The sequence below is a fragment of the Berghia stephanieae genome, chromosome 2, assembly GCF_034508935.2.
Source record: "Berghia stephanieae isolate SIO BIC M18660-M18661 chromosome 2, UCSD_Bste_1.3, whole genome shotgun sequence".
Taxonomy (NCBI): domain Eukaryota; kingdom Metazoa; phylum Mollusca; class Gastropoda; order Nudibranchia; family Aeolidiidae; genus Berghia; species Berghia stephanieae.
In genome coordinates, this window is record NC_088361.1 from 21,525,512 (window position 1) to 21,533,382 (window position 7,871).

The following is a 7,871-nucleotide window of genomic DNA, read 5'->3' on the forward strand; positions in this document are numbered from 1 at the left end:
AGATAGATAGATAGATAGATAGATAGATAGATAGATAGATAGATAGATAGATAGATAGATAGATAGATAGATAGATAGATAGATAGATAGATAGATAGATGAAAAGGAGAGAGAGACAAACAGAGAAGGAGAGAGAGACAGAGACAGAGACAGAGAGAGAGAGAGAGAGAGAGAGAGAGAGAGAGAGAGAGAGAGATGTTCGTTTTGTCGTGCTTTCTCTGTATATTGAAAGAAGGCGAGGGGGGGGGGGGGGCAGTCTTTTTAGACAATCAGCAATAAGGATGAAGAACTTGAAGAACTTGAGAGATGCAATAACATGTTTTTATGTAAGTCATTACACAATAAGCCCCACCCCCTCCTCCTGAAGCTGTCATCTGTCTCAAAATGGAACAATGCAATGTAAAATTTGACCAGCCCATTTCTTTAATTGCAATCTCATTGTTCAATATGTTTCCAGTTGATTGACTATGACTTACTTTCTCTCTATCCTTCCCCTCTCGATCCTCTTTTTCTTTATCTCTCTCTCTCTCTCCTCTCCTCTCTTGCTCGCTCTCTCACGTGTGTGTGTGTGTGTGTGTGTGTGTGTGTGTGTGTGTGTGTATTTTATTCTCTCATTCTCTCTCTTCCTCTCCCATCCTCTCTCTTGATATTTCTTTCCCTGCCCACCCGGCTTCACATAGTTTCAAAACTGTACTTTGAAATTATAATTCCTTCTTTTACTTTTGGCATTTTGAAACCGTATTTCCTCTGATAAATTAGACAAAAATGTCACATTAAAATTCTTATTTCATTGATTCTTTATTTAAATACAAAAATATCCTCAAAAAGTGAGCAATGTCATAAAATTGTCGCCATTAAATTTTTTTGTGTTTTATTTATGTTAAGGACATCTTACATAATAATAAATAACTACAAAGGTAATACTTGGATTATTTCAAAAAAATGTATGTACATTATCAACTGTATATTCTAAGCTCATGCCAGATTCAGTGATGCCAAAACTCCGGTTTCACCTGAAAAACAATCCGGTCTGGAGTAAAAATTCCGGGTTACAGGCAACTTCCGTCGAATTCCAGTGATGTTTAATTGTTCCAAGGATACCCCCCCCCCCCCCCCCCGCCCCCCGTCCCGTGCAGTCACTACTAATACAACCATCACCACAACATCATCTTCATTACCACTACAACTACAACCACCACAACCACATCATCATTACCACTACAGCAGCAACCGTTACCACCACATCATCATCACTATCACTACTACTATAACCACAACCATCACTACCACTACTTCTACAACCACCACCACCACACTATCATCACTACCACTACTACTACAATCACCACCACCACATCATCATCATCATCATCACTACCACTCCTACAACAACCACCACCACATCGTCATCATCACCACTGCTACTCTACAACTACAACCACCATCACCACCACATCATCATCACTACTACTACAACCATCACTACCACTACTACAACAATCACATCACCATCCCGACCACCACTACTGCAACAACCACCACATCACCATCCCTACCACCAGTACTGCAACAACCACCACATCACCATCCATGCCCCGACAACTACAACCACCATTACATCATCATCTCTACCACCACCATCACATCACCATCCCTGCAACTACTATTACAACCACCACAAAACCACCCCTACCACCACCAATACTACTGCAATCAGTGTTGCAAGCGCCGTAAAAACACTTCAAACAAATTTAGCTCAAATCTCTCTCTCTCTCTCTCTCTCTCTCTCTCTCTCTCTCTCTCTCTCTCTCTCTCTCTCTCTCTCTCTGTGTGTGTGTGTGTGTGTGTGTGTTTATCTATCTCTCTCTCTCTCTCTCTGTGTTTATCTATCTATCTCTCTCTATCTATCTATCTATCTCTCTCACTCTCCCTCTTTCTGTCTTTCTTCCTCTTTCTCTCTCTCTCTCCACCTTCACACAAACACACACACACACACACACACACATACCCACGCACACATACACAAATCAATAAATTGCGATCACTGGATTAATTTTTATGTTCACCTTCCTGCACTTGCCAATAATAGCTAATAACAAATACTTTGACCTCAAACTTTAGCCTCGTTGGTTTTTAAAGTTCGTGTTGCTCTACTTATCACTTGATGCACTTTTAGCACTATCTCTCTCTCTCTCTCAAACACACACACACACACACACACACACACTACAACCACCACCACCGCATCTTCATCACGACCACTTCTACTACAATCACCACCACCACATCATCATCACTACCACTACTACTACAACCACCACCACCACCACCACATCGTCATTACTACTACAACCACTACCACTACATCATCACTACTAGTACAACCACCCACACCACATCATCACTACTACTACAACCACTGCCACTACTACAACCACAATCACCACCACCACAAAATCATCATCACTACCATTACTACTACTACAACAGCCATTATGATATCATCATCATCACTACTACTACTATTACTACTACTCCTACTACTACTACTACTACTACTACTACTACTACTACTACTACTACTACTACTACTACTACTACTACTACTACTACTACTACTACTACGACTACTATTACTATTAAACCACCAACACAACATCATCCTCACTTCCATAATTATGTTTTGGAGCTTTTCTTCACTTGAAATCAGGAAACTTTGGGGTTGTATTTGGTAATGTGTTCATATATCAGAAAATATTTGTAATCAGTTATCTATTTAGATCTATACAATATGTAAACACAATACCAAATATCATCCCACTTCCCTTTTGTGTGTGCGGAAATTCCTCTTTCGGTATTGAAATTCCTCCGAGTGGTGTCTGAAATTTATGTGAGTCAAATTAAAAATTGGCGTCTCTGCTAATTTTACTATTCTCGTCAAATTTTCAATGCCCATATCTGAGGAGATATCTTTGCACATTGATTTGACTGTGCGTGAAAACGGTGCCTCACTTCAAAGTCGATTTTCTCAAAACTTGGTTTTTACACTCTCCCTTCTTCAAACGGTCATAGTTGGGCAATGAATAACCAGAATTTTATAAATTTGGTATCAAAATTTTAAGCATAATATAAGCTATGATTGGGTACCAAAAACCCAAAATTGAAAAATCCGACTTAATATCGTTTCGAGGCGGAGGGTCACATATACACAATATGCGTCGACCTCGAAGTGGGTGTCATGTGGGTGTCATGGCCGAATTGTTTAGTCGTCTGCCCTGGAAGTTTTACAAGAATCGACGTTGTGGGTTCGAATCCTGGTTCCGCCACTTTTTTTTTTTTTTTAAATTGCGTCTTCTTTTTTTTTTTAATTCCGTCTTCTTTTCTTTCTTTTTTTTTTTTTTGTGCGAGTCTATTCTTTTCTCCTTTTTGTTTGACCTTTTGTTCCGTTTCTGAACATGAATTTCTTAAAATTGTTTTTATTTTTCTAAAAAAATTTTGTTTGTTTCTTTTCTCCTTTATCCGACCATTTGGTCGCTCTCTGAATATTTCTGTTTGTTTGCTTTTTAATTATTTATTCTTTTTAGACACTTTTTGAGATCGGAGTGGGGGCGAATATGACAATTTTCTAGAAACTAGAAAGGAACTAAGAGAGAGAGAGAGAGAGAGAGAGAGAGAGAGAGAGAGAGAGAGAGAGAGAGAGAGAGAGAGAGAGAGAAGAGAGAGAGAGAGAGTTAATAAAAAACCCAACAGATGTCTGGGGATAACGAATTTTCATTATCCCCAGACAGGTGTCTGGGGATAATGACAGCCGTGTTTGTATCATCATCATCATCATCATCATCATCATCATCATTGTTATTTTTATTATTATCGTCATCCTCCTCCTCCTCCTTCTTCTTCTATGTCTATGTAGTCTCGTGGTATGACACTCGCTTTCGGATCGGAAGGTCCTGGGTTCGAGCCTCGCTCGGCGCATAGTTGAGTCCTTGGAAAAGGCTCTTAACTCACAGTCTCTCATCGTACTCAGGTGTAAAATGAGTACCTGGTCGTTAACAGCGTTGTCTCTGTCCGAAAAATTGTAATATCGCCTAACTGGCGTCATGCCCCGTCCTAAATGTTAAGTGATGCTGTTGGACAGAGACCCCTTGTAAAGCGCTTTGAGTACGTTTAGTGGATATTGCGCTATATAAAAGCTCAATTTGTTTTCTTCTTCTTCTTCTTCTTCTTCTTCTTCTTCTTCTTATTATTATTATTATTATTATTATTATTATTATTATTATTATTATTATTATTATTATTATTATTATTATTATTACGCTGATGATGATGATGATGATGATGATGATGATGATGATGATGATTATGATGATGGTGATGATGATGATGATGATGATGATGATGATGATGATGATGATGATGATGATGATGATGATGATGATGATGATATGATGATGATGATGATGATTATGTCTTACCTTGCCTTAAAAATAAAAATCGATCTATCCGTTTTCCACAAACACAAATTTTGTTTCCCGGGTAAACCGTAAACACATGACCCACTGTAGCTAAATATGGGACACGCCCGTAGCCAATTCAATTCAAGCCCAAAAGTCTTTAGCTCTCGTTATTCAACGACCTAGAGCTGGTACAGGTCGGTATTTCGTATCCAATCACAAGCTATTCTCATTCTATTCACCTCTAGGCCTACGTGTCATCTCGTAATCGTGTGTAACATTTTGACACAGATAAAGACAGACACGGTGGCTGCTATACTGCTACCTGGATGAACACATTATTATTGTCACAAGAACTTTGAAAAACATTGTTTGTGTAAGAAACTGGAACTAGAAAGTCTTGCTTGTTTTGTATTTGTTTTATCCTCACGATTATCAATGTTTATTTTAGTATATTTAGCAGTGGCAAAGAAGTTTCACCATTCTTTCATTAAAATTTTTGGTTTCACTTCGCTTCCTGTCCAGTGTCTCTTGGTAATGGGCGCGATCTATCGATAGTATGCGCTTGGCTAATGAGTTCACAGCATTGCCATCCGGAAGTATAACGGACCAACACACAAAACTATGTGGAACCATGAACTTTTAAAGTCTGGTTCATACAGTTTAGTGAGTAGTTCTCATAAACGCGGATGGCAAAAAATAAAATAAAACAATAACAAAGACACAAGTGACGTAAACTTCATTCTATCTATATTCATGTTTTCGTCCAAGTCATTGATTACATGATTTGTTGGTGTACAACGATTGGACGTTCCTCAATGTGTCTAAACACCCTGCTTTATTTATGAAATGTGTAAACATATCCATGAGTCATGCTTAGTAAATCGACCAGCTGTAAACATTGGATATTTCTCAAACTGTGAACACTTTTCACTAAGTGGGTCATTTTGAGCACACTTTGTAATGTGACCTATGACCTCGGCACCAGGCCCATTGAATCGTTGGGGAGACCGGTATACAATTCATACACGGTTCATAATACTCTTCAACAGTCGTAACGTCACGTCCTTCCTAATGACGCATGGTAACTTAGTAACACTGGTTCTAAACTATCGGAACAATGGCGGACGCCGTAAGAAATATTTCTCCGGTGAGCATAAAAGCGTATCCAGAGGAAAAAAAACCCATAAATTTGATCATGTTTTGACTTTTACACATTCTGATCACAAGGCATATGAAAAGTTCGATCCAGCATGAAGAATAAAATGTAATGACTTTCTTGGTTTAGAACCAAGATGGCCGCCGTTGCCGGGCTGCGTGACATCAGACTATTGAATCCAATTCATACACGGTTCATAATAGGATTCAGTAGTCTGATGTCACGCCACCGGCAACGGCGGCCATCTTGGTTCTAAACAAAGAAAATCATTACTTTTTATTCTTCATGCTGGCTAGAACTTTTAATTCCCGTTTCATATGCCTTGTGATCAGAATGTGTAAAAGTCAAAACAGGATCAAATTTATGAGGTTTTTTTCCCCTCTGGATACGCTTTTATGCTCGCCGGAGAAATATTTCATACGGGCGTCCAACATTGTTCCGATAGTTTAGAGCCAGTGTTACTAAGTTACCATGCGTCATTAGGAAGGAAGTGACGTTACGACTATTGAAGAGTATTACAAATATTATGCGCTTGGCTAAGAAGCTCATAACATTGCCATCCGGAAATATAACGGACCAACACACAAAACTGTGTGTATCTATGAACGTTTATAGTCAGGTTAATACAGTTTAGTGAGCATTACTCATAAACGCGGATGGCAAAAAATAATAACAAAGACCTGAGTGACGTCATCTTTGAACTATCTAGCCGCAATGCAGCGCCGCAAACTGAACTAGGGAAAAGTGACTTGCTCAAGGTCCGCTGAGCCACGCCCCCCCCCCCCCCCCCCACCCCTGTAATGACCTTTTTGTTCTGTTTCATCATATGAGCGTGATATGTTAACGCGATGGCAATCATCTAGAACGACTTTGAGAAAAGTGCATACGACATTGTTGGCCCCTTCCGATCGTCTGATATGATGATATGACATTATTCTATAGATAGTATGCAGATGACGTCACTCAGGCCTTTGTTATTGTTTTTGCCATCCGCGTTGTTCTCACTAAACTGTATTAACCAGACTATAAAAGTTCATGGTTACACAGAGTTTGTGTGTTGGTCCGTTATACATCCGGATGGCAATGTTGTGAACTCCTTGGCCAAGCGCATTCTATCTATAGGCTTGTGTAACGATTGATCATATTGCATGATGCAACTGACAAAGATGATGAAATAACCAGTGAACTGCCGGAACCTGGAAGAAGAAAAAAAAAATCCCACTTATTTAAAAATTTGGCCAGAAAACTTGTCCTTCAAACTTTAAATATCGATCGATTTAAATGAACCTCATCTTGGCAAAAAACTCTCAAACCTGGGACTTTGCAAAGTCCCAGGTTTGAGAGTTTTTGCCAAGATGAGGGTAATTTAAATCAATCGATATTTGAGGGACGAATTTTTATGGCCAAATTTTTAAATATGGGTTTTTCCAGAGTACGGCAGAACACTGAAAAGTAACATACACGGCAAGACATGACACCTGTTAGTGTTAGGGGGTATTACAATATTTTTTCGGACATAGACAACAATGTACTCATTTTACACCTGAGTACGGTGAGAGAATGTGAATAAAGAGCCTTTTCCAAGGACTCAACAATCTCCGTTCATAGCAGGACTCGAACCCTGGAGCTTCCAGTGGCGGTTCTAGCCTATTTATAGTGGTGGGGCAAAGATGATTCGGTCATATATATATATAATATATATATATATATATATATATATATATATATATATATATATATATATATATATATATATATATATATATTTCAACTTTTTAAAAAATAAAATATTTCAACCACAAATAATCACATTCACAAAGAAATGACAATACCAGTAGATTGTAATTATTCCAAACGTAATCAAATAGGAATCACGAAAGAGAATACAACAACAACAAAAAAAAAATAAAACGACGAGACAAAATGCGACAACACCTTGACAATACAAGTCCATTTCGTTCACTCGAAAAATTAAAGAGATGCTTTAATCCCTCAACGGCGAGATTGATGTTTCTGTTACATTTTCAGAAGTACGTAGTAACTTTAAAGTTTTCATCGAGAAGCAACAACCGCGATATGACTAGAGTTTCATTCAGAGCTCAAATTGCATCATTTTTACTGCTCTCTTGGTGGTTAGAATGATTGTGCCGGTGGTGGTAGTGGTTGGAATAGTGGTAGCGGTGGTGGTGGAGGAGGAGGAGGAGGAGGAAGAGGAGACGGTGAGGGAGGATGTAATTATGGTAGTGGTTTTGGTGGTG

At 38.7% G+C, this 7,871-nt stretch overlaps 1 protein-coding gene across 2 annotated transcripts in view; it reads right to left on the reverse strand.

Moving 5' to 3' along the window:
* Nucleotides 1-5,692, reverse strand: part of LOC144964481 (solute carrier family 52, riboflavin transporter, member 3-B-like) — a 17,623-nt gene extending 11,931 nt beyond the window's left edge. The window contains exon 1 of one of the 2 annotated variants that reach the window (XM_078898844.1): nucleotides 4,476-5,692. The gene's annotated coding sequence lies outside the window, so the exon portion shown is untranslated. The remainder of the gene's footprint in view (nucleotides 1-4,475) is intronic. The other variant, XM_078898845.1, reaches the window with a different exon arrangement.
* Nucleotides 5,693-7,871: the final 2,179 nt, after the last annotated feature.